We start from the raw sequence: 24420 nt of genomic DNA on the forward strand, positions 1-24420 counted from the left end.
TAAAAGATGTTCTTGCTCACCCTTTTTTTTAGTGGTTTTTTTTTGTCTGAGTCAGTCAGGAGACAAACTTGTGCCTCGTTTGCTGGATGCTCAATTAATCCTGTTGGAAATGCACAACCCGCTCGGCTGGAACATTAAAGGATACTCTTAAATCCTTATGATTTTTTTAAGGCATTTGCACACCACATGTTTGTTTTTTAACTTGCTGTTGGCAACGACTGTGATTCTACACTTTAATGTTCCTTCCATTGTAAGCTTACTTTTCCCCGAGCCACTCTGCAGTGTAATTTATATTTCAGCACTGACTGCAGATAAAGACAAGAGCCTTTGTGTCTGTGACAGATGGAATGTAACCAGGAATTAACTGAGCTTCAAATGACCTAATACAGCTAAATAATTACCCGCGATGATTGCAGTTTGCTTAAGCACTAGATAGAGCGCTTCAGAGGGCTCATGTTACAAAACACTGTTGCATCACACGCTCTACTTCTGATCATTGCCCGGCTAGACGTGTGGTCGTTTCTGTGGGCTTATATATGGAAACATGAAACAGGCATCACACCTACAACTTCCCCTGTGCAATCAGGGCTTGTCTCTGTGGTTGTCACAGTGGCTGACTTTCATTTTCATACTTTTAAATTACCCTCCTCGCTGCACATCATTTAGGTATTACACTGGGAAGGAGAGTGATGTCGGAAGAGAGAAGGTGGGGAAGGAGGAGTATGTTTGCAAAATTTTTTCCCCCTTAGTTTAGCCTCTCTTCCTCGCCTTTCTGCTGCATTCCCTTGTCCTCACTCTGCAGTCTCTAACAGAAGAGGGCTTCAAGGAGAGGCTGGTCGAATTCAGACAGGGATGGGCCTGAAAGAGATATATTGTGAGGTCACATTCTTCCCAAATGCAGACAGGAGCCAAGTCAGTAGCAGGCGGAATTACCCCCATGAATCATGCCCATTGTGATGCCTACCAAGGATGAGAACATGGAAAGGAATTAGGTACGACAGAGCCTTATCGGCTTCCCATTCGGGACCGGGCAGCCACTTGCTGCAAGCAGCCTGGTCAGCCCGTCGCATCCGCGCTCATGTAGAGTGTCCATGAATGTGGAATTCCTCCACTGCCATGTGTTGTTACTTAAGGGTGTGCTGCAGCCAAGTTACTGCGCACTTTTCCATCCACACCCGTCCTCCTGTCTGTGCACTTCCTTCCCTCCCATTTACCCAGAGATCTTTGTGGTAGGTCCTGGAGTTCAGGCAATATTAGATTGCACCTCTTAAAACATGTCAGGCTTTGTGGTGAAAATTAAAGAATGGAAAAATGTTGAAATGTAACATTTTGCTTAGGGCTTTTTCACGTTCGAACTGTTAGAAAAAGAGAGAAAAGATGAGACAGATGGAAACATATTTGACAAGTTTTATCGCACTGGGTTTATTTTTCATGTGCAGCCCCGTGTTATTTCCTCTTCGCAGAGTCAATGCCAGGCGGCATGTCTTGGGTGGCATCTTTGTTTTCGAGATCAAACGGTTAACTCTCTGAAAAACTGAAAGAAAACCTGAAAAACTAAAGATGTTTTCAGCACAGTCCCGGGGGATTATTTCACCTCAAAACTTCCATTTAAATTCACTCAGACTATGCTGTGTGCAAGGAAATCCCCTTTGCATCTGCTCTTTGTGTCCTGAGATTCTTACATGGTATGACAAATGAAGCGGATTTCACAGCGAACAAAGAAAGGATAAAAAGAGACACAAAGTTTTCACTGAGAATAAAACTCACTAATAGAAAACACTCCATAGCAGAGGAGTGCACAAAAAATGACCCTCTGGTGGTTTGAATGTAAAGAGCCAGCAGAGGATAAATGAGTCTCTGTGTGATAAACTATTTCATGGTTGTATTGAGCTTTACATGACTTCAGCTAAAGGCTTGTGGGATTCTGTGATGGATGGTAAGCAATCCTCAAACCTTCTGAAGCCTGGATGAATGAGGTAAGACGGGCAGCCAGACAGGTAAACAGACTGACCCAGGAAGTCCCCCATAAGCATTTTCAACTGTCCGTGAGGACAACAAAAGCTATAAAAATGGCTTTTGTCAGTTGAATCTAGCAATTGTGTGGTTGTGTGTTAAGTTTCCATCAACACCAGGCAGAACGGGACAGGGTATGAGCAGGAGTCACCCCCTCCAACCTCCTCCAGCCCCTCCTCTCCGCTCTCTCTGCCTGGGAAGGGCAGGCCGGGTGGGGCTGGTAGAGCTGTGAGGGCCCTCATACCTCATAAGGGCATGACACAAGCTCTGACTGCATACATCCGGGGAGTGAAGGCCTTGTCATAACACAGCTCTGTGCAAAATAAAATAAACACATGAGGTGAGAGGGTGGGGAGCGATAAGGACACACGGGGAGGGAGCGCAGGTAGGAGAGAAAATAGCTGCGAAAAGTTTTTTCTGGAGAAAGGTGACTCATGAAACAAAGCCAGAAGCCTGCGCCGCCACCCCCCTCCACTTGATTACTATTGAGTAAGACCCAAGTCCATTAGCCTAAATAACATCCAGGTGTTGCTGTGGCTATGGTGGCTTTTTCACTGGGGTGTAAACGACCTGCTCCTTTTCATGCTCCAACACGGGAGGCCGGGAAACAGGCCAGACAAGCACCGTGTCTCCTTGGGCTATTCCTCTCTCCTTCTCCCCTCCATCACCAGCGTCCCATCAGGAGTCCCGCTGCTCCTCTGTTCATCTGCCACCTTGAGCATCACCCGAAAAAACAAAAAAGCACCGTCGGTCTCTGATCTATGTGTGCGTTGAATGTGGGTGTCTTCTCTCCCTGGGTGAGACCTCCCTACATAAAGCGTTCTCTTCCCACAACTGAGCGAGGGGGCCTCTTAGCTCACACCGAACATGCTTTCTTTTCTTTTTTTCAGCATTTTAATGAGGAATAGGAGAAAGAGAGAGGGAGAAAGAATGTTTGGCAGAAAAAAAAGGTGGATGGATTTTTCAAAAACAGCCACAGAGGATTTATTTGACAGAGGGAGAATGGAGAGAGGGGGAGAGTCAAGAGACATACTGGATGTGGAGACAAATATGTGCACATGGAACCGCATTACACCCATGTTACTTCTCATTACCTCCAGATAAGCAGCAGTTCACCGCAGCTGGCTGCTGTCTCTCACTAATGGCCACTATACTACAAATTAGTGGCTGTGGCCAAGTCCAGTCTTTTAGGCTATTAGGCCTGGACTCTGAGTATATGTTTCACAATTGAGAAATAAGCTTGAATGTTTGTCATTACATCCCATTTGAGGCCACTAGTCATTCAGGCAATAAAACCCCCTTTATTCTTATTCTCAGAGATGAGAAGTCAGTGTAACTGGACTGCAGTAACCTAGTTACAAAACAACTACATATGTTATAAACACAATAAAGTTCACCTTTATTTACCAAGAGCAATGTGACTCGTTGGTATCGGTACACATCATCACCAAAGGCACATAAATGTGTATTGGTGGCACAATGGTGCATTGGTTAGCACTGTCTACTCACAGCATGTGGGTTCCTGGTTCAAAACCTCTTTGAGTTTGCAGAGTTTGCATGTTTTCTCTGTGCCTGAGTAGGTTTTCACCAGGTGCTGTGGTTTACTCCCATATTCCAAAGTCATGCATGTTGGAGTCACTGGTGATTTTATGTTGGTCATGGATGACTCATGTGAAATGCAAAGTTTCGACATGACTATGCATTCTTGTGAAAAACAAGTGAAGTGCCCCCCACGATTCAGTAGCTTGTAGAACCACTTTTAGCAGCAATAACTTTGAATTGTTTAATTGCTTTTTCTGATTGACTGTATCAATCTGTTATACCTTGTGGAGGTATTTGGGTCTGCTCTTATTTACAGTGCCGCTTCACTTTTTTGAGGTTTGCAGTCATTAGTTTATGCAGAGCACTTTTAAGGTCCCGAGAAAGCATTTCAATCGGGTTGTGATATGAACTTTGACCACTGCAACACCTTAATTCCTTACATTTTTCAGTCATTCTGTTGTAGTCTTGCTGCTTTGCTTGGGATCACTGTCCTATTGCAGTTTGTCCCAAGCTCTAGTTATCACACAGATGGGTTCACATTTGGTATACAGAGGAGTTTATGGTCAACTGAATAAATGCAAGGCGTCCAGGTCTTGTGGCTGCAAAACAAGCCCAAATCAGCATATTTGGGCATACTTGTTCAGTCTTTGTGATGTAGCTTTTGTGTTGCACAGTCTGACCCTGGGGTAAATTTGTGAATATACCTTCTCACTATAGAATGATGGACTTCCATCTTGGCATTGTATTAACACAAACCTGAATGCTCCAAACCCGCAAACTGCCAGAACTTTTGCTTTCATTGAGGCGCTCACACTTGCTGATTAGCATTTGATTAGCAGTACCTGGCTGCTACTTGCTCTGTTAATTACCATGGAAGCAGTAAGGGTGTACTTTTTCCCATATTGCTTCTGCAATTTGGCTAAGTTATTGTTAAACAATCACTAAGGGTATCCTCTGTTTTTTATTTGATTTAGATGGAGCCTATCCTAGCTGTCATGAGGCAACAGGTGGGCTACTCCCTGGACAAGTCACAAGAGACAGACAATCATTCACACATACATTCACTGCTTTGGCCAATTCAGAATCACCAATTAACCTGAAATGCATTTCTTTGGACTGTGGCAGGAAAGCAGAATCCACACATGCAAACTCCATACAGCAAGGACACAGCCAGCAGGCGGAGTCCAAACCTTCCTCTTGTGAAGTAACAGTCCTGACCACTGCATCTCAAAAATGACTTAAATATTATGTATAATGAAATTTTGCATGTATAGTTGCGACCACCATTGCACTTTATTTTACATACAACTCTAAATGCTGCTATTTGAGTAGTTATATAATAGCAGTTAAATGCTTTATATAGAAATCAGCACAAAATGACATGTAAAGATGAAACCCGCATAAACTGTCTTATTGTGGTGCAGAAGAGCTAAAGTTCACCTTTGCATAGATCCCCATGTATATCTCATATATAACAATTAAATATCATCAAATTGCTCCAGCTTTCTTAAAGAAACTAAATCTTTTAGAGAGAGGGAGAAAGTTACATTTGTGCATACATGCTTGATTCAAATACTGCATGCAGGATTTTTATCAGCCATGTATGGGTGTGTATAGATAACAAAAAATGTGCCTTTACCCACATGATCCATGTTATACAATGTAATATAGCTGTAATAACTACATTTCTGTTTTCTGTAGGTAAGTATTTGCATAGATTATTTATGGTTTATTGGGGCAGTGTTAAGGAAATTAGTAGTTCACTTGCCAAAGTGTACAAATTTTTTAGTTTAAGTTGCAAAATCATACCAGACAAAAGTCCAACCAACTAGTACAAGTATTAAATGAAAGCATTTGACTGATATTTGAAACACATACTCACAGGTATCCAAATTTTGTAAAATATGAGTGCGTATTCCCAACATAATGCATATCAGGATAAATAAGTTGAAGGGGTTTTTATTAAAATTCAAAGAAGCACAGCGGTAGAAAACAAAAAGGGAATGAGAACAAGGAAAAAGATGCTAAAACTAACCTTTTCTGTGTGTCAGGTCAAAAGACAGCATGCAGCATTGTCCTGAGTGAGGCAGTGTGGAAAGCATCGTGTGGAGTGTTAAATTTGAGCATAAATCTGTAAGTTGTGTTAAAATTTCACAAATAGTTTGGCAAACTTTGGCATACTGAGTTTTGGTGTAGCAGATGATCATTACAGGCAGCGTGTCATTTTTGCGTGGTTCATGAACACACAACAAAAAAATAAATTAAAATACAGGGACCCTGCATACTCTGCTGAGGGTTTTGCATGTTTCCTCAGGTGATTACACACTGGATGGAGGTGCTTAATCACTCCACCCTTCACCGTCTCCAGTATTCTTTTTTAGGTAGTGTAACATGCATGTTAAAACAAGAAGCTCACTTCTGCACTTAGTGCTTTGTTTATACTATTTACCCATATTGCTTACAGCTGCGCTTCACCTCTGGTTTGCCCTTGCTTTCAAAGTAGTTGGTGTTGTAGCACATGCTCTATTTTGTCCTCCGTCAACTCCCTGTGATGAGGTCTGTGAAACATTCACTCAGCAGGGATACGAGCGGTTACAGGAGGCTGCATTGGGGACAAACCATGCAGAAAATCCACTCATCTCTGAGGTGACCATTACATGTGGTATGTTGACATGATATAGGACTAGACGGTGTTTTAGGTGAGGAGCACCTCACATGGGAAAACACGGGATTTCAGCCTTAAACAGCCATGACAAGGGAACAAAACCCGTGCTCTGATCCTTAAGCTCCATAATGACTGGGTGCATGTCCTCCATAGGGACTGATCTGTGTTTGCAGTGTTGAGGTCTGTGATCCTCGGAAGCACTCTATAGTACAGTGGAGTACAATGTCAAGTATTGTTGCAGTGCCTGGAACCTGTCCAGCTTCATTAATGCTAATATACAGATATGAGAGGTGTATGTACATATGTTTTAGCAAAATCTGCCTACATAGTGTTTTGTGGACATCACACAGGTAAAAGTAAAGCATGTGTGTTTATTTATAGATGTGTTTGTGCATGCTAGACGTTCAGAGTTGCAAGTCTACATAAGGCATACATCCCCTACTGAAACCATGTAGGAGGAAAAGCTACTTTAGCACTGGATAAATGTTATTTATGGCTACTTTGACAGATGATCATTGAGAAACTGTACACACGGAAGCCGACTTCAAGTACTTGGCAAAACAAACCAAGAGGAGAGTCCTAAAAGTAGCGCAAAGCAAATTTTTCTTTTGCTGAGAATGAGTTTGCAATATGTAGTTGAAGTCAAAATGTTCGCTTCAAGCAAAAACTCTGTGAATGAACAGTTTGTTTAATTAAATGTGCAATAATGGACAAAGCATATAGCCAGGTGTCTTCCGTCAAGCTCTTCTGAAAGCTTGCTCTGCATTACGGTCGTAAATGCCATGATTCAGTGGAAAAGCAAGCATGTATTGACAGGTCAAGCATAATGGCAGTCATTGCCAGAATTGAGAGTCACTTTTGGCATTGCAGCATCACCCAAAGGGTTGGGACCGAATGACTTATGATCATATAATGTGAATAATTTCCTTTAGGCTCTTTGTGATTACAGTGTTGACGTAATATTTTTAGTGTTACACTCTCATGCAACATCACTGTAGTTGGCGATTCTTAAAAAGGGACAGTTTCACAATACAGAATTTCAACAGAGCACCCACACATGTGGACGGGATTAGCTGCTGATAGACTTCTCATTCACTGTGACTTTGTTTTTCATGTTAAGAACCCTGTGTTCGAGCGAATTTGCTCCGCATGTCATTGTCTCGAACCCTTTTAACTCCCCGTTATTAAACACTCTGCTCTGCTGCAACTCACTTGTATTAAGCTAGCTTGTTTTTACTGTATTGTGTTTGACTTGCACACTAAAACACCCAGTTTCCATGGCAATGGGGTGAAAGCCTTATTTGTTTGTAGGCTGATTTGCTCACCCTCAATGGTTCAGTGCATTGGGTTGGACTTGCATGTTTGGTGGATTTGATGAGTGAACAGTAAATGTTCACAGTGTTTTGGAATTGGTCCATTTCTGACCCAGTTTTCTGGTCTACAGTCCAAACTGAATTGACTTATTAATAAAAACTGTTGCTGGTGTGACAGCGTAACTGGAGGCACACTGAAAAACAAGTGTGTGGCATTGTTGTGTTAATTAAGTACATTTCTTTCACTTTACAACATGCCAGCCTTGAGCACATGGCAGTTATAGAGAAGGCATCAATATACTACAGTACCTAAGTACCACATAGCCCACAATTAAAGCCATGTGTGCTATGATGCACTACATTGTTAAAAAGAAAATGTAGACAGTAAGATGTCACATCTCGATGCCCACAACTTTGATGCACACACAGATGATAAGCAGATTAGCCGTGCCAGCATTTTTTCCCCCAATAAAGAAAATGCATCACCCTATTTAACTGGAGGAATACAGCATCATTAGCTGGAGGTTCTCAACCAAACTACAGGGCATTTTTACAGTGGGACGGCTGAATAAATCAGCTCTCTTGGAGTTCTCAAACTAAGTAGGTTTTACTTGGAGTCTTTGATCTCAGCAGAGCACCTGCATCCGATGTCTCAGGGAAAATCCTTTAAAAGTCAGAGGCATGTTTATGTGGCTGCCACAGAAACCTGCTTTCTCATCACTTTATTATCAAGTCTTTTAATTCTGTCTGTAAAAGAGGACCAGACCGAAGCTCCCAAGCAGTACCAAAGCATAAGCATGAGGAAATACCTATAGACTTAATAATCATTAAATGATTAAACCGGGAAAACAGGCACTGAGTCATCTCATGTGTATTCAGCGTTAAGTGCCGCAACTCTCAGGAGGCACCTGTGTTCCATCAGGATGCCATTAGAGTCTAAAAAGATCACATCTAGGATCCTACTAACATCCTGTTTCTGCTGACTGTGTGTGTGTTTGTATGTGTGTGCTGTATAGGGGATGGTGAGGGTCACAGTCCATGTGTACTGTATATGTGGGGAGGAGGGGGGGAGCATAAGTTGTTTTGTTTTAATCAGTTTCGCCTGTAATCACACTACTTAGAGTTGGCAGGCGACAAGATTGGAGATGGGCCCAATGCGGGTAAAATGACTTCCTGTCTCTTGCTCTCCCTCTCGTGCTCTCACTCTCACGGGCTGACTCATAGCCGGGGAGCGGCCGTGCATGCGAGTGTGAAGACGAGGGGAAGTGAGCTCATTGGTGGGCTGGCCTTGCCCTCTTGGGGCCAAATCACTGCCCGCTAATTAACCACAGAGTGGCCCCTTCCCAACAGCACCCAGCAGGGAGTCCACTCACCGCAGTAGTTTAGCCTAAAACGCTGCAAACCCCAGTACTGTGCAATACTTTCCTGCATCCAGTGCAACAATAGCGACAGGATCATTTATGCATAATCTAAAATATACCTGATGTCTTCATTTGACACCATGACATTAGTTGTTTTCTTTGAGAGTCAAGTTCAATGATGTGACCTGTGGTCAGAGGACCCTGTTGCCTATGTTGCCATGACAGTGTGTACAATGTGTTGGTTAATGTGTTCCAGATGCATAGGTAAAGCCAAACATACTACATTTCACCAGCGTCTGGTAGAATAATCTCCTACCATCTCCAAAATGCTTTCCTTGGATGCAGAAAGGAAGTGATGATCACGATTTACAACAATTTGCTTTGATTTCTGGAAATCTAGACCACCACCTTGTCTTGGCTTGCTGTGACTTATAAACTGGCAAGATGGGAGTCTGTGGCTTGAAGCTAATAGGCTGAAGAAGAGCCAAGCCCACCCACACCTGACAATCCAGGGGTAATATCCAAAATAAAAAAATGGAAAGGAAAGGAAAAGCAGGCATTAATCAAACAGGGTTTTAAAAAAATAAATAAATAATTTACACACTTTTGAAATGTCGGGTCAACTGTTTAGCAGTTCAGCAGGGTGTGAGGTATATTTATGCTCTAATAATACTCAACAATATATAGCAGTTCTGGTTCATGAGGAAAGTAAAATGGCGATCAAAAGACAGTTTCCAGGAAAATGAATCCAACAAAGACTCGGTGATGATTAATGTGGTAAAAGCAAATAGAATAATCTTCTTCTTGCAGTTCCTTTGAGATGGGAGAAGACCTTGAATAAACTTTTCTCTAGACTGATTCTGTGTACCAGCATTACAGCAGGGCAAGTACTGTACAGTAAACAAACGGAAACTAAAGCAGGGATTTTTTTTTCCTTTTGTTTTAAGGTTTATCTACCCAAGACCATGAATAGTTGTAGATACAGGCAAATTAATTAATTACAGTACAGGGAATCATCATTCTTGACAATGCCATACTCACTCATTTGTTTTTCAGTTGTGTTCAAAATTAAGTTTCATGCCTCCCAAATGCTTCTGAGGTGAGGTGTGAACAAGGCACAGGTGAAAATAATCAACAACAGGCAAAGACGATGAGGGTGGGCCAGATAGTTACAAAGGAGAGAAACAAAAGCAAGAAGTAAAGCAGAATAAGGCACAAGAGAAAGCTAATTTTCAAAATAAGAGCTGGAGTGAGACAGGCAATGAAAACTAACAACCTGTCAACTGAAACACAATAAAAACTATTTCTTAAAAACAGAGGCCATTTACTGGAAATTAAGCAATTATTTTACACAAAATAGCATCTCCTATTTTATGCTTGACGTCTCTATTATAATTGCTGCAAGGAGTGTTCATTTATTTGGAATGCCATGGGGGAAATGTAATCAGATTTGGATGTAACTGACACTTGGGGTGGCTCAAAGTTGTGCAGGAACTTTGGGGTCATCCCAAAGTTCTCCACTGAGTCCTCGCTTAGAAATTAATGTGGCGTAACAAAAGGAAGACACAGAGTAGCTGTCCAATAGAAGACACACGCCATGGATGCATTAAAAAGGAGCAGGGGTACTTTTTACAGTGATCTGGGAAGTTTGCAGTGTGTAGAGTTTTAACTCACATTTCTACACAACAGTCCACAAAGAGCACAAAAGATCGACACAGGGGACACACGGAGCACTGCAACATCACAAACTAACTTTCTTTATTTATTTCCCTTTAGTATCATATAATGTGAACCGTCTCCCATTGATAGGAATTACCGTGCTGCTCATACAGTGTTATTTTAGTTAATAGATTAGACATTATCATTTAAGTTGTGTTTGCGTTTGACCTATTCTGCTCTTGCTAGATTGCATGGTTCATCGTGGAAGTGAACTGGCTGCATCTGTGGTTAGAAATTAGTAAATGTTACCAGAGCAAGGTGTGTAGATGCCCTGCAGTTAGTTGCAGTTGGGCATGGATGCATTAAAAAGTAGCAGAGCAGCAATTTGGAGATGGTAGGAGATTATTTTGCCAGATGCTGGTGAAATGCAGTATGTTTGGATTGGTGATTATTGGTAGATGCTTTGAGTGCAAGATAGCAACGTCAAGTTTTAAAAACTGGAAAACTGTTACATTGTGCTGGGTTGACTCCTGCCCTGGGTACACTTATACTATTACTGCTTTGACTACTCCCCCTCTGAGAGCTGGACTGGGAAAAGTGGAAGAAAATGGATGGATGGACAAACTCTTCATGTCATTTGTAATACTGATGCATATTGATATTGTTACTTTTTTAACATATCAGTTAAGTAGACATGAAATATTAATCCATTTGGAGCTCCCTCTATGTACTTGAAAACTGTTATTGTGTAACTGTCTGTTGCTACACAGCTTGAGAAATAACTAGTATTGAGAGCCGTATGACAACCATTGACGGGAAACATATTAAAGCTTTGCATCATGGGATGTGTCATCAGTTGAGCAGCTGGCATGGCACTCTGTTGATGTAATATGGCAGTCATTATCTTCCACAGTCGCCGCCAAAGGAGGAATACCCTCTCAAATGTCAAGTCAGATCATCGCTGTGGAAAACCGCACTGACTATGAGAGCCAATTTGTCACATTTTCAGCATGTGGCACCACACCAGCTCCGGCAAGTTTAGTTATTGCCCTGATTGGCCCCCATTTAGAGAGAAATAAAATGAGCTGACTGCCTGCACTCCCACTAATCATAAAGATATTGCATTTTGTTTTCATTGTCAAATTCAACTGTTTTAGCCAGAAGATTAATTTCATTTTTGGCTTGGACTTTAATGACTTCCACTCTCAAAATGATGGCAAAAGGCAAAGCAAAGCAGAGTTCATTGCCAAGACAAATAAATGTACAGGAAACAGAACATACTGACAGACATTCAGTAAAACCAGAACAATGGTTTTTAATTTTTGATTAGCTTCATACCAAAGGGCAGTAGTAACCAAAAAATTAATAAAAATAGTTCTACTACTAGTGGCTCCGGGTATACTTGCACACAGTTTTTTCTTGAAAGGTCTGCTGTTGAGCATCGCGGTGAACTTTCCGCACTTCTTCTGAGGATTTGGTGTAATCCCAGCCTGACCCAGAGATGTTGAGATTGGCGCTCTGTGGCGACTCTACCAGCTGTTGCACAACCCGTTCTTGTCACTTAAGATCTTTATGACTGGCTGTATGTTTGGCGTCGCTGCCATGCAGCAGAGTGTATTTGAGACTAAATCGGATGGGTTCTTGGCGGTGCTGCACAATGCACAACGATATAAAGATCTAAAGTCCCTAAAACGCCTGTGAGTTCAATGTATGCATATACAGAGCGCTTAATTTTTTTTCTTTTGTTGTTTTTTTCTTTCTGTACTGTTTGTTTTAAATTTATAAGTTCTCTGGCAGATGCAGATACCATGACCTCCTTCCACGTTTCCATGTGTGCTGCACTGAAACCCCCTGGCGGTTCTGTTCATTGTTTTCTGTAACATGATGAATCTATCCCTCTGCCATATGGATATGCTTCACGTTGGAAACCATAACTGCTCTCGTTTCGAGTTTTCATTTTTGTCCTATACAATTTTACATTGCAATGTTGTCTTTTGCGAGTGCATGTGTGTGCATGTTTGTGTGTGTGTGTGTGTGTGTGTGTGTGTGTGTGTGTGTGTGTGTGTGTGTGTGTGTGTGTGTGTGTGTGTGTGTGTGATGTATCCAGAGGGCAGAGATGGAATCGCTCTTAGAAGCATCCGGAACATACCTTTCTGTTGTGATTGGGCTGAGATTAAACTACTGAGGCTACAAACACAAATGTGGACCACATATGAATTAATGCAAACTGCAACCATATGAAGCTGATGGCAGACAAATGAAAGAAAGAGAAAATAGACAATGACTGCAAGGTCTATTGTAATTACAAGCAGTGTGCTTGCTGGAAATACCCCGCTGAATTGATGAGATTGATTTTGTCTCACACACACACACCTTTGAGTACACACTTGTGCATGTAGAGTATACATGCATAGACTTATATGTGCATGCACAGAGCTCTGGAGGATTTACTTTTCCTGGCATGACTACCATACTAATACTTTTATACACTGAAGTGAAAAAAAGAGCATGTAGCCAATCTCTGTTGCCAATAGCTGTTGCAATCCTTCTCTCATGCAGAGTGAAAATTTGGGGTTGGGAATATGAATCCACAGTGTTACAGATATACGCTACACAGGCAGGCCAGAAACTTCTCTGCAAAACCACCTCTGCTTTTCTGGTGCCGTTAGACTCACTGAACAGCACTGAGTGTTAATTCATGTTCTGTGGAAAAGTATAGCACAGCTGGAGCATTTCTAAAATAAGCTGCCAAACTGCTTGAATTAATTGAAATTACAAATTTAGTTATGACTCTCTCGTGAATTCTTTGAAAGCAGCCTGTTCTCAGTTTTGTGCACTTAAATAAGACTTGTTCTTTTTGCAGTACTGATCTCTACTAACTGCAGAAAATTCCCCTTACTGAGATAAAGAAGGACGTGAGTGTGGAAATGCACTTCAGCTCTTTGAGAAAATAATGAAATCGAGTCACTTCTGTAAAGGATACACTCTTTTTGCACAAGTTTATACATACAGCTAAGCTTTCAGTCTGCTTCCAGTACTGTTCTACAGCAGCTGGCAAGCTACGACACACACCTGGATAAACACACTAGGATCTAGCTCTTGTCCTGCTCGTTCTCTGTCTCTCTGCGTAACCAACGAGGACCACTGGCTGCTGCGGGGACCTTCGTTTTGTCTTCATTCTGCTCACTGTCACACAGACGGGGCTTGGCTCCAACCGCAGATCAATCTCAATTCACCAGCACTGTCACTGTGGACACGAGAGGGGTGCCACAACAAAAGGCCCACCCGAAATCCCTGCAAATCCTCCTCATGCAGAGCAAGCAGGACTCACAGCAGTGTGAATTACCTCAGGAGGCAGACATAGGCCAGCCCCTCCGCTCTGGACTGGAGGGCTCGTTTAAAACCAGATCTTTGATTGTATCAGCTCGGGTGATGTCAGCCCGCTCTGCTGCTAACAGCTTTATGCCACTCTCTCCCAATTCCTCCTTTCACTCTGTGTGTCAGTGCTGCCAGCGGATTAATCCGTGGCTCTCCACCGCACACTCATCACTTTCTCAACTGCATGTACAAACTCAGTCTGCCAAGACCAAGAATATAGCCTATTAATGTCACACCTGACTGAAATTTACATTGTGTAAGCTGCCCTCGCCCACTCCATCATGGCCATTTGGTTCAGCTATTTATTTCGCAGTATTGAAAAAGACTGCTCCTCCACTGACCTTCCCTCAACTGCAGCATGGGCATCCAGATGCTGGTGACTTAACCCCTTGCCTGTAAAACAAGAGTAAGAAAAACACCCTGGTTATGATGGCTATATTGGTGGCCTTGTTCTCCCAGGGAGCAGAGGCTTGGCTGAGGTTCTGTGCGACTACGGAGGGCCAGAGGGTATTAGCGGTTACTGTAAAGCTTTTTTGGGAGTCATTTAGTTTGGTATCTGACCAGTATGCCTTCGCTCACCCTTCACTTTCTGTTGTGCCCCTTTGCTGTTTCCCCTCAAAGTGCGGAACTCCGTTGTTGGGGTTTGTGGATCTCACCGTTATTTATGAGTGTTTAAATGCCACAGCACCCTGGCAAGGACTTTAATGGAGGTGAGACACTCCCATGTCGCACTACTCCCCTCAGTAAAGTTTTACAGCGTCCCACCACACTCTCCATAGAGGCCAGGGGAAAGTGACGCCATGGCCTAGGAAAATACTCTGTAGTCATGCCTGGACTGACACTCTGGTGCAGTCGGGGGCTTTGAGGTATCTGAAAACTGTGAAAGTTTGGTTTTTCGATATTGCTTTTCTTTCAGCTTACTCCAAGTGTTACTGTAGTCAAACATCACGCCCTAAAAGCAGAACAAAGCTGCTAAATTACAGCATGCATCACATTTGATTGCTGTTATCACAACACGATATCCCTAGTGTAATGTCGCGCTCTCGACTTGTGCTTATCAGCCCACAAGCCAATTGTATCTGTCAGGCTTCACCACCACTGCGGCTAATGGATTGGTACTTTATCACATTGATTCCCCCTGTAAAGCCAACCCCTCTGTCAACCCACCCACCTTCTCCCCTTGCCTCATATGGCCTTGATGAGATCCAGACCCTGTGTGGAAGCATATTAAAGTGGCCCAACAGTGTCAGCAGGAGAGCTAAATGGAAGGTAGTGAAATCTTTTGAACCTCTGTTACATTATAACAGTTCTAAACACATCCAGCTGGGTCCAAAGTTCAGAGAAGACATAAAAGCGCTGTTGCATGTTACCTTGGAGGATGATAATAGCTGAGCACCACTAAAACTACTAAGAAAGTCCACAATCAAAGGGCCCAAAGGAAGGACTCCCCACACTTCTTACTGGCTGCTAATGGGCTGAATATATCAGACACAACCTATCTGACAGTCGTTATATCTCCTGTAACGCACACTTGGTGCGTTGTAAAGAGAAGGAACTTTTTTCTGTGTTAGTGATTAAACTCCATTAACTTTGGGTTAATTAAAATACAAAAGACTCAGAAGAGCAGTAATTACCCTGTGCCAGCCTTGTAGGTCACCCTTCAAGCAAGTTAGCAGTACACTGATCTTAATGGGCGGCTGCTCATATCGTGACTTCACAGCTGCCAGACGTCTTTGCAAACTTGTTTTACAGGAGTTGAATTGCTGACTTTGACAATACTGCTGATTCTTTCTATATTACAGAGGAGAGAAGCTGGACAGACAAAGCAGAACGAGGCCAGACAGTGTACGCCGTGTGTGTGTGTGTGTGTGTGTGTGTGTGTGTGTGTGTGTGTGTGTGTGTGTGTGTGTGTGTGTGTGTTCCTTGAGCCATGTGTTGGCTTTGGGCTCCTCTGTGGCGTTTCAACCACACACGATAAATATGAGCTTGTGGTGAGGCCGTGGTGCCCCAGGAATGCTCACATGTGGTGGAGCGGCTCTCACCACCATTGACAAGAGAGTTGGATGGCTTTTGGTCATCAAGATTCCTGGTGGAGAGAGCTGCATAGGAGGCCATTTGACTTCAAGAGTTGAGGCCGTGGTTGCAAATGACAGTTTCCTTTTAGGCTCAAGTCTCTTACTAAAGCGTGTTATTTGTTTACTTCATACTCAACGCAACCAATCACACTATTGTTTACTGGCTGACACAGCCAAAAATGCACTTAATCACCACTTACCAGGATCTGAAACAAACATGGAATGACATGACCAACAGCTACATTTCCCAGATCAAGTGTAATTCTATGAATGTCTTTCCATATTTATTCATACAACTCAGAAATGCTCTCACAGTCCCAGCGACTCTGAGGGTCTCTAACTACATCAGTGTTAGGCTCACCTAATGGGGACTTCTTCTTTTTTTTTTCAAAAAATGAAGTAAGAACTTTTAGGAATCCGTGCAGGAACAACAAAATATCTTCTTGGATCAAGAAGATGTTAAAGCATCTAGATGGATGTTACATACAGTTTGCTGTCCACTGACAGGCATAACCATCTGTGGTAATTCTAACATGCTCAAATGTGTTTACTTCATCAAACAGGCCAAGTATGAAAAAAACAATATGTGTTTAAACAGATTTACATGGTTTTTAGAAACCTGCTGTGAGCTTCTGCCTGATATTTTATATTTCATGTCAATAGTGTGGAAATATAAAAACCTAGTTGTTTGTTACAATCAGCAATTTTTGGGATGAAACTTGTTCCTTACATATTTTTAACTGTAATTTTATATTTTAAGGTCTTACAATACCTTACACTATGAAGTGCATTGAGGTTATTTGGTCCTATAGAAATAAAATAGAATTTAATAGAACTGAACTCATTTTTAATTGAACTCATTAAACAATGGAGAATCAGCAGCTGACATTTGAATGTTGTTCTCAAGAAAAAGAATACAGTCGAAGTGATTTACTTGGGTTAATATGGCTGTTGTTGTTTTGTTTTAAATTTCATCAATCATTAGTGGTTATTGTAAGAAGTCATCGTAACTCATTAGACTATGAAACACCCTCTCCTTCCACACATCCGTCATTGGAGACCGATCTGTTGTCTCCCATAACTTCATGGTTGACGAGGGGTCATTCGCCTGAGGCCCAGTTGGAGACTAGATCCCCTCTCTGGACAGATGCAATGGCATAAGGGGCCCCGGATGCCCCCCTCTTCTCCTGCTGACCTCTCTCTCTCTTCCAGAGTCTGAGAAAGGGTCCTGAGGTTGAGAAGGTCCCGGGGACTGGACGCATTGCGGCATTAATTACATAGTCAGTTACCACTGAGTCCAATGTTTAGTTCCCCCCCCCCCTTCTCAGGGTTAACTCCTTCCTGACAACGAGGGAAAGTAATGGGGCCTCTGTGGCTCGTTTGCCAGCAGTCAGCCGAGACAGCTCCTCTACGTCCTCTTCTGTAGCCCTGTTTTCACTGACTGACGGGAGCTAAACGCTTCAGTCCTACGTGGCTTCACGCGGGGATCATACACAAGGAGGAGGAGGAGCAGACGGAGATAATGGGAGGTGTGCAGCAGTGGGTGATGGACGGGACACTTCATCTCATCAAAGGCTTTTTCCTGGATGTCTTGTGCAAACAAAGCGCCTTTTTTGGAGCGTTATCTATGAGAGACTTCTCCCACAGACATCCTCAACGCAGCCGAGAGGTGTGACCGGCTGAGGAGACCAGGGAAGAAGAAAGAGAGAGCGCACCGGCAGGATATCCCCTCCGGTTAAGAGCAAAGTAAACACGGTAGACAGAAAGAGAAAGGAAGTCTACCTCTGTCACAGAGACTCGAGATGAGATACTCACAGATGCTTTTCGATGTATAAAAGATTAGTTCCTGAACTTTGGCAAGCCCGGAGTTCTTCTCCAATAGCGCTGCTGGCTACAGCTATAATCACAAGTGTCTCTGCCTATTGCTGAAGTAATCCGATTTCTGTTGACAGTCGGTAATCTGATAGGAGAGTACTTACAATATCAAGGCTTGTGTTTCGTTTGATTAATTCATAGCCTACAGGGTCTATGAAGATAGCGAGAGAGAGCACAGCATGAGATCATGACCCTGGAATTCTAAACAATAACCATCTGTGGTGAACCATGTTGAGCTCGAGCCGACTCTCGCTTTTCCTCTCACTTCCTTTTCTCTTTCTCCCACACACCCTCCACAAACACACACACACGCGCACACCTGCAACAGCTGTTTTGCGTGTATCACCAACCATGCCTGTACCAAAAATAAGTCACAACATGCACATGATAAAAACTTTATACTTCTCACCCCGAGGCACATATTACCTGAGCTGAAACAGCGACTCGGTGAAACACTGTGTCTGATCGGTATTACAAGCAAAGTTAAGGACAAAAAATGATGCAAATTCCTGCAAGTATAAGCAGCTACGCTTAACCAAGAGTAACACCAGCCCGCTGTAATGTGCAAGAGAAATTGCTTCTGTGCGGTACAGGCTTAAATTTGACATTTTAAAAGCAGGATGGTCTGAATTAAACATTTGAAAAATGTCTTTTCTTTGTTCCACCAAAAAAGAAAACAACATCTCTGTAAATGTCAGAGCTCTTCCAGCATCTCCTTCGGTGTTGAGAAAAAGTGACGTGGTTTTGTTCTCTTTCAGCTGGTTGCCACAGAGCTGAGAGTGATAGATGAAGTGTTACTTTATGGACTATTTTTAACTTTTCCAAACCGGCGTTCAGACATCCCATCTGGACGGGGTTAGGGGTAAGGCAGCGCAAGCTCTTCGCCAGTTACAGTAAGAGACACCGAAAAAGTTCTCCTCGGAGGTCACAAAGAAAATGTTATACTTGTTTATGTGCTGTGGCACGACGAGCGCAGCTTGGGTAACGGCATTCAAGAGGTGATACGTGATTGTTTAATAAGCTTGGACAAAGCTCCATTAAATGGAGAAGATGGTTTCAAAAGCTACAAACAGCGCGCTGCGCTCATAAAAATGCTGTAAAGCTAGATCCCGTTAGATTATTGTGTGAGAACATACCATATCATCGTGTTTATGGTCAGGAAAACAGTATATTAGGCTGGGCAACAGGTCTGCCAATGCTTTTTATACTTTCCGCACGGATGCTGTGATTACATAGTGGAACCAGTGTGTAGAACAACTGCTAATTGGCATCTTTTGTCAATATTACATATTTTATTTTCATGCAACAAAGTGGCTACAAATGTGACTAAGTGGCGTTGGCCTAAACAGAATTTACAACATGCTCTTAAAATGGTGCAGAAAAAAGACGGTGAAAGACAAGATAAAAGGAAATAAAACTGACCTCCTCTACGAAAGGGATTTAAATGATACCTTGTATGAAACGTCTAAATTTCATGACCTACAAATGGCCTCCAGAGGCTTTACTTCGACCTCTGACTGAACATGATGAATGACCTGTGAAGGAGAAGGACTGCCGAGCTATCAGGCTGGAATCTCTGAATGTTTATGCTTTAAGGGGTGTGTCAGGATGAGAGCGTTCAGCTGAGAGATTTTTTTTTAAGAGGTACACCCTGCATTCATGGCTAGACTTCAATGTCAAGTGTAGATACGCTGCAGAACAATGAAGCAACAGCGCGGTCTCTAATGAAAAATGTCCTCTTAGTCTGGAGCAGGAGCAGACGTGGCCCCACAGAGCTGCTCTGGCACACGAGATTTCCACTATTTTCTTTTCCAGACAAATCACAAGGTTCACAAATAGCTTTATTTTGCACATAATGCATTTTGAGAGTGGAAGACTCTCACTTCATACGACTATTTTTGACTTTATAGTGAGAAAGGGTGTTCCCTTGATCATGGTTATGGCACAACAATAACTGAAGTGAAGTTTTCCTCTGTGCCCTGAGACTCTACCGCAGAGAGAGCTTTTTAGGTTTTCAGTTATAGTCTCAAAGGGTCCACAGTGGCTCCCCCTGGCTCAGGTGTTGGGATGTTTAAGCAATATGTGGGAAAAACAAATGTGAGCCTTATGTGTTTAGAGTGCTTTATGGTTAAATGCGTGTCTCTCTGCTCCAGTGTTACTCCAAGCTAATAATGTCTCTGCTCCTCTTACCCACTAATTACGGCAGCTAAACCCATCGTTAGAAGTTGGGCAAATTATCACATAGCAAAGCCAAAGAATACAATTGTCTCTCATTATAAGATATGTCACATATTATGATATAAAAACATAATCTGATGAGTACTGCTGCCAATTTCAATTAGCTTTAAAAGTTCTGCAAATTTCCATCATTTTTGCTGCCATATCCAGTTAATTTTTCTTTAATAATTTCCATCATAATTCTCCACAGTCAGTTTTTGTCACCTTGTGCATTTCCACGGGTGGCCCCTAATTGCTTTTGGGGGGTCCTGAGCTACACAACACTGTAAAATCCCACCCACCTTTCTCTCTTCTCTCTCTCTCTCTCTCCACACTCATCTGCATTACATGTGTTATTTGGCGTTTGCGTCAAGCCACCAATGTAGAGCCCAAGCTCCCCTCTTAAGGAGCTTTGTTCAGGACAAAAAGAAAGGAAACGAGTACGAGACACAGAGTGAGAGCATTGTGTCTGCTCTCCTGATCCAGAGAACCACAGTTCTCCTCCAGAGGAGCAAAGTAGGGGAAGCCCACACAGCAGGAACTACAGCATAGCACAGTCTGATGGGAAAACATGCTTGGATTGATTTCCATCAGTTATAACAGACAGCTAGAAAAAAAAATGAAAAAAATGCTGACATGCACATCATGCTTAAACATGGCTGGCTTCCTTTGCAATATGTCATGTATAAAACTATAGCCTGTGGTTCTGCTCGGTGGTCCCCCACCAAGACTTGGAAGAAAACAGCAACCTTTACCTTGGACAATGAAAGATCAACAGACAGAGGAAAGGTTGCCCATCTGACTGAGATCATATTTCCACAGCTTAAAGAATCTACTTTTAAAGGCAGGAACAGGAGCATCTACTGCATACACAAGTAGAGTTTATTTTTTTACCACAAAAAATGTGTAATTTTCAGGGGGAAAAAAGCAAATTTTCTCTTTGGCAGGAATCTGATGAGATGATTGATGCCACTGTTATTCATGAGCCCTGGTGATGGTGAGCTTTGCTTAGCTGAACTAGAAAGACTAGACTAGAAAACAAATTAGCTGCATAAATATATATATATATATATATATATATATATATATATATATATATATATATATACATATATATATAGAGAGAGAGAGAGATAGATAGGTACTTGTGGATGGATTTGATCACATTTGGACAGATACGAGGAACAGATATTTCCCCTATGTATGCTGTTTGTATGATAGGCTAAGGTAACTGACTGCTGACCCTAACTTACAGTTTCACTTATGTTACAGTCACACCAGGGAAAACATTAGTGGGAGACCGCAGCATGACCAAAATTATTGCAACCATGTGCAACGAACATTGCTTTGAAGATGGGGACCAGGTCTTGGACTGCTTGCAATTAGCTGCCACCTTCAATGCGACTTTGGTTTGATAACAAAGCAATACGACAGAGTCCCTGAATCGGGTCAAGTTGGCAATTACATGCAATCTGTTTGTGATAATAAAAGGATAATACAAACTGTGAATCCAGTGCAGCTACATACACAGATATTTACATTATCTGTGCTAATTCACATTAACCGTTTACATTCAGCAGCACCAGTGTAGCTCACTGTGAACCCAGTGAGCTACACTGGTGTTGCCTCTCACCAGATGACCTGTAAAATTTACTGTAATATACTGTATATTTTGCACAGCAATTTGGTCAACTGAGGCTGTTTAAAATGTGCTACATAAATAAACTTTGATTTGATTTTAAAGCGGTCATTGAAACTACTTGTAATCGCTCCCTAAAAGCAAAACAAATTCAGTCACTGTTCAACCACTGATTTTTTTTCTAAGTTGCAAGAAGGTTGTCATCCCCTTTCCACTCTATTGTGACCGAGCCATTACAGTAGTACCAATCTCTTTATCAAACACACAAGAAGAAAGCGTATTTATTTAAATCCAGAATGATTGCTTCAGCTTTTATGCTCGTAAGCAGCAGGCAGGCAGGAGGGAAAAAAAGCTGCAGGAACCGGTCCTTAAAAATGGAAATGGGAAAATGGAAGGGGTCAGAGGCCCCCTTCCTCCGAGGGTCACAGGAACACACATCTAGACGCACAAAGGAACACACGCTAATACTTCACCTCATTAGCAATTAGGACGCTTTAGAAAATGTAAATTTAATAGTGGTTATAGATTGTCATCGGACCGCATTTCCTCTTTCTGAATGCCAGCCACGCAGGCAATGTGGTATCTAACGCCTGTTAGCAGAAAAGAGTTTGAAATGGAAATGCTGTTGTGGTCAGCCTCCACACCCCTCTATCATTTGTCTTAACCAAACCCGCCCAGAAAAAAAAATTACTCAAATGCAAGGGGATTTTCAATTTTTTTTCACCTCTGTCTTGCTCACAATCTTGCACTTCTTTTTCTTTTTTTTGCTAGTGGAAAAGCAGCACGCTTTGCAGAATTCAGTCGCCCACGCACCCTGTCAGGACACTTGATTCCAATTAGATATTTTTCTTTGCTTTCTTGTTCTAGCCTGTCTGGGCCTCCTGCTTTTACCCCGCCCTCTGCCCTCCCCACCAACTCCCTCACTGTTGAACTCTCCCCTCCTCTCTCTCTCTCCCATGTTTCCTCGCTCATGTCCTCTTTCTCTCAATCCCTATCACAATATGTAGTTTTGTGAACCACAGTACCCTGGTTTGCTTTTGTGCACTCTCTCAGTCGCGGAATTCTCACAGCCTGACATCCTGTGTCCGTTTTTAAACTTTGACACTGTCGCACACAAACACATCGGGGCTGCGGCCAAAAATTATCACAGCAGACAAAACCGAGCAGTTTCCATAATGATAAAGAAGGGATTGAGAAGTTTTCAAACCACCTTTGTTTTGCTTCTAGGCACTGGATATTTATTAACCTATAGATCCACTTGATTACAGTGTGAGGTCAGGTCCATGCTCTGAAGGTCCTCCCACACATTCACTAATGATAGGCTAGCCGTGGAGTGCATACAATACATTTCGCCCAGAGTGCAGTAGCCACATGCAATTCCTCAACCAAATGACTGTAATTAAAACATTCCACAATCCTTTATGTATTACTTCTCCCTGCTGGTGTTGTTAGATCTAGTCTCTTTTCTTTTTTTCAGCAAATCAAACAGAGCCTTTTAATTTTGTATTAACAATTCTGCTGACTCACTTAAACTTTACAGAATCTTATGCAGCCAAAGTACACTAATATTATGCTAAAATACACCAGTATTATGTTAATATTCACTAATATTAGCATAAGAAAGATGGCAAGTAACATTTCTGCAGCGACAACGGGGTCAGCGCACTGAATTTTTGCAAGCCACAGACAGATGATTTAGAGTGCATCCCCTCAGCTTAAATTACTTCCAAGTTGGGGGTTCCTCTGCAGCATCCAGCCCACCTCTTCATGACTGCGGCCTCAAGTTTCTACTCCATGTTGCACGGAATTTTCCAAGAGCCAAGCTATCGTATGTGTGAGCAATATTTATCACGTAGTTGTACAACCCTGGAAAAAATTCTCTCCTGCGGTGTGCAGTTTCATGGCTAACCACAATAAAAGAATAATAAGAATATCTGGGGCCAGAGTTGTATCATTGGCGGTTGGAGACAGAAGGCTTGAGGTTCAATTTGTTATTGAGCTTGCAAGGTTGTGTTTCTCGCTAAATTAATTTCCATTGAAAAAAAAAAAAGAGCCGGGCTCCAGAGTCACCTCTGGTCACCCACCTCCTATTAGATGTGATTCAGGATGGGATTATGTTACTGATGAGCCAGCTGAGGTAGTGAGCTCTAATTAGGACTGATGCTCAGGGGAGAGATTGATGCTGAAAATGCATGAGGGGGAGGCATGTGCACGCTTGTTTATCCTTCACCTTCAATTGAACGTAATGTTGGGCTGCAAGCACCGTGCACCACCTTCAGCTATAAAAACTACTTATTGCTCACTCGGGACCGAACCATTCATCACATGTTAAAGAGGGATGGATGAAAACATACCCCCTGGTCAAGGAGAGAACACATTCAGTAAGTCAAAAAATCATCAGATTGCTTCCAAGCCCAAAAACACATCCACCTCATCCGGAAGATAATATCTAATGTCGTGCCTGGGCTGGATGTAGATAGCAGATGGACCTTTGTTATGTACTTTCCAGATGACAAGATTTACCCGCAAATTCAAAACTCTCAGTTGCACTATAAAAATCAGACCGCCTTTTGGTGAAATTGTGTTTGAAAGATGGCAGGTAATATGATAAATTTACTCCCACTGAGGGCAATAGGAAAATAGTCCATGGCCGCATTTAAGCTGAGCAACATAAATCTTTGCA

This window comes from Pelmatolapia mariae, linkage group LG13 (genome assembly GCF_036321145.2).
Source record: "Pelmatolapia mariae isolate MD_Pm_ZW linkage group LG13, Pm_UMD_F_2, whole genome shotgun sequence".
Taxonomy (NCBI): domain Eukaryota; kingdom Metazoa; phylum Chordata; class Actinopteri; order Cichliformes; family Cichlidae; genus Pelmatolapia; species Pelmatolapia mariae.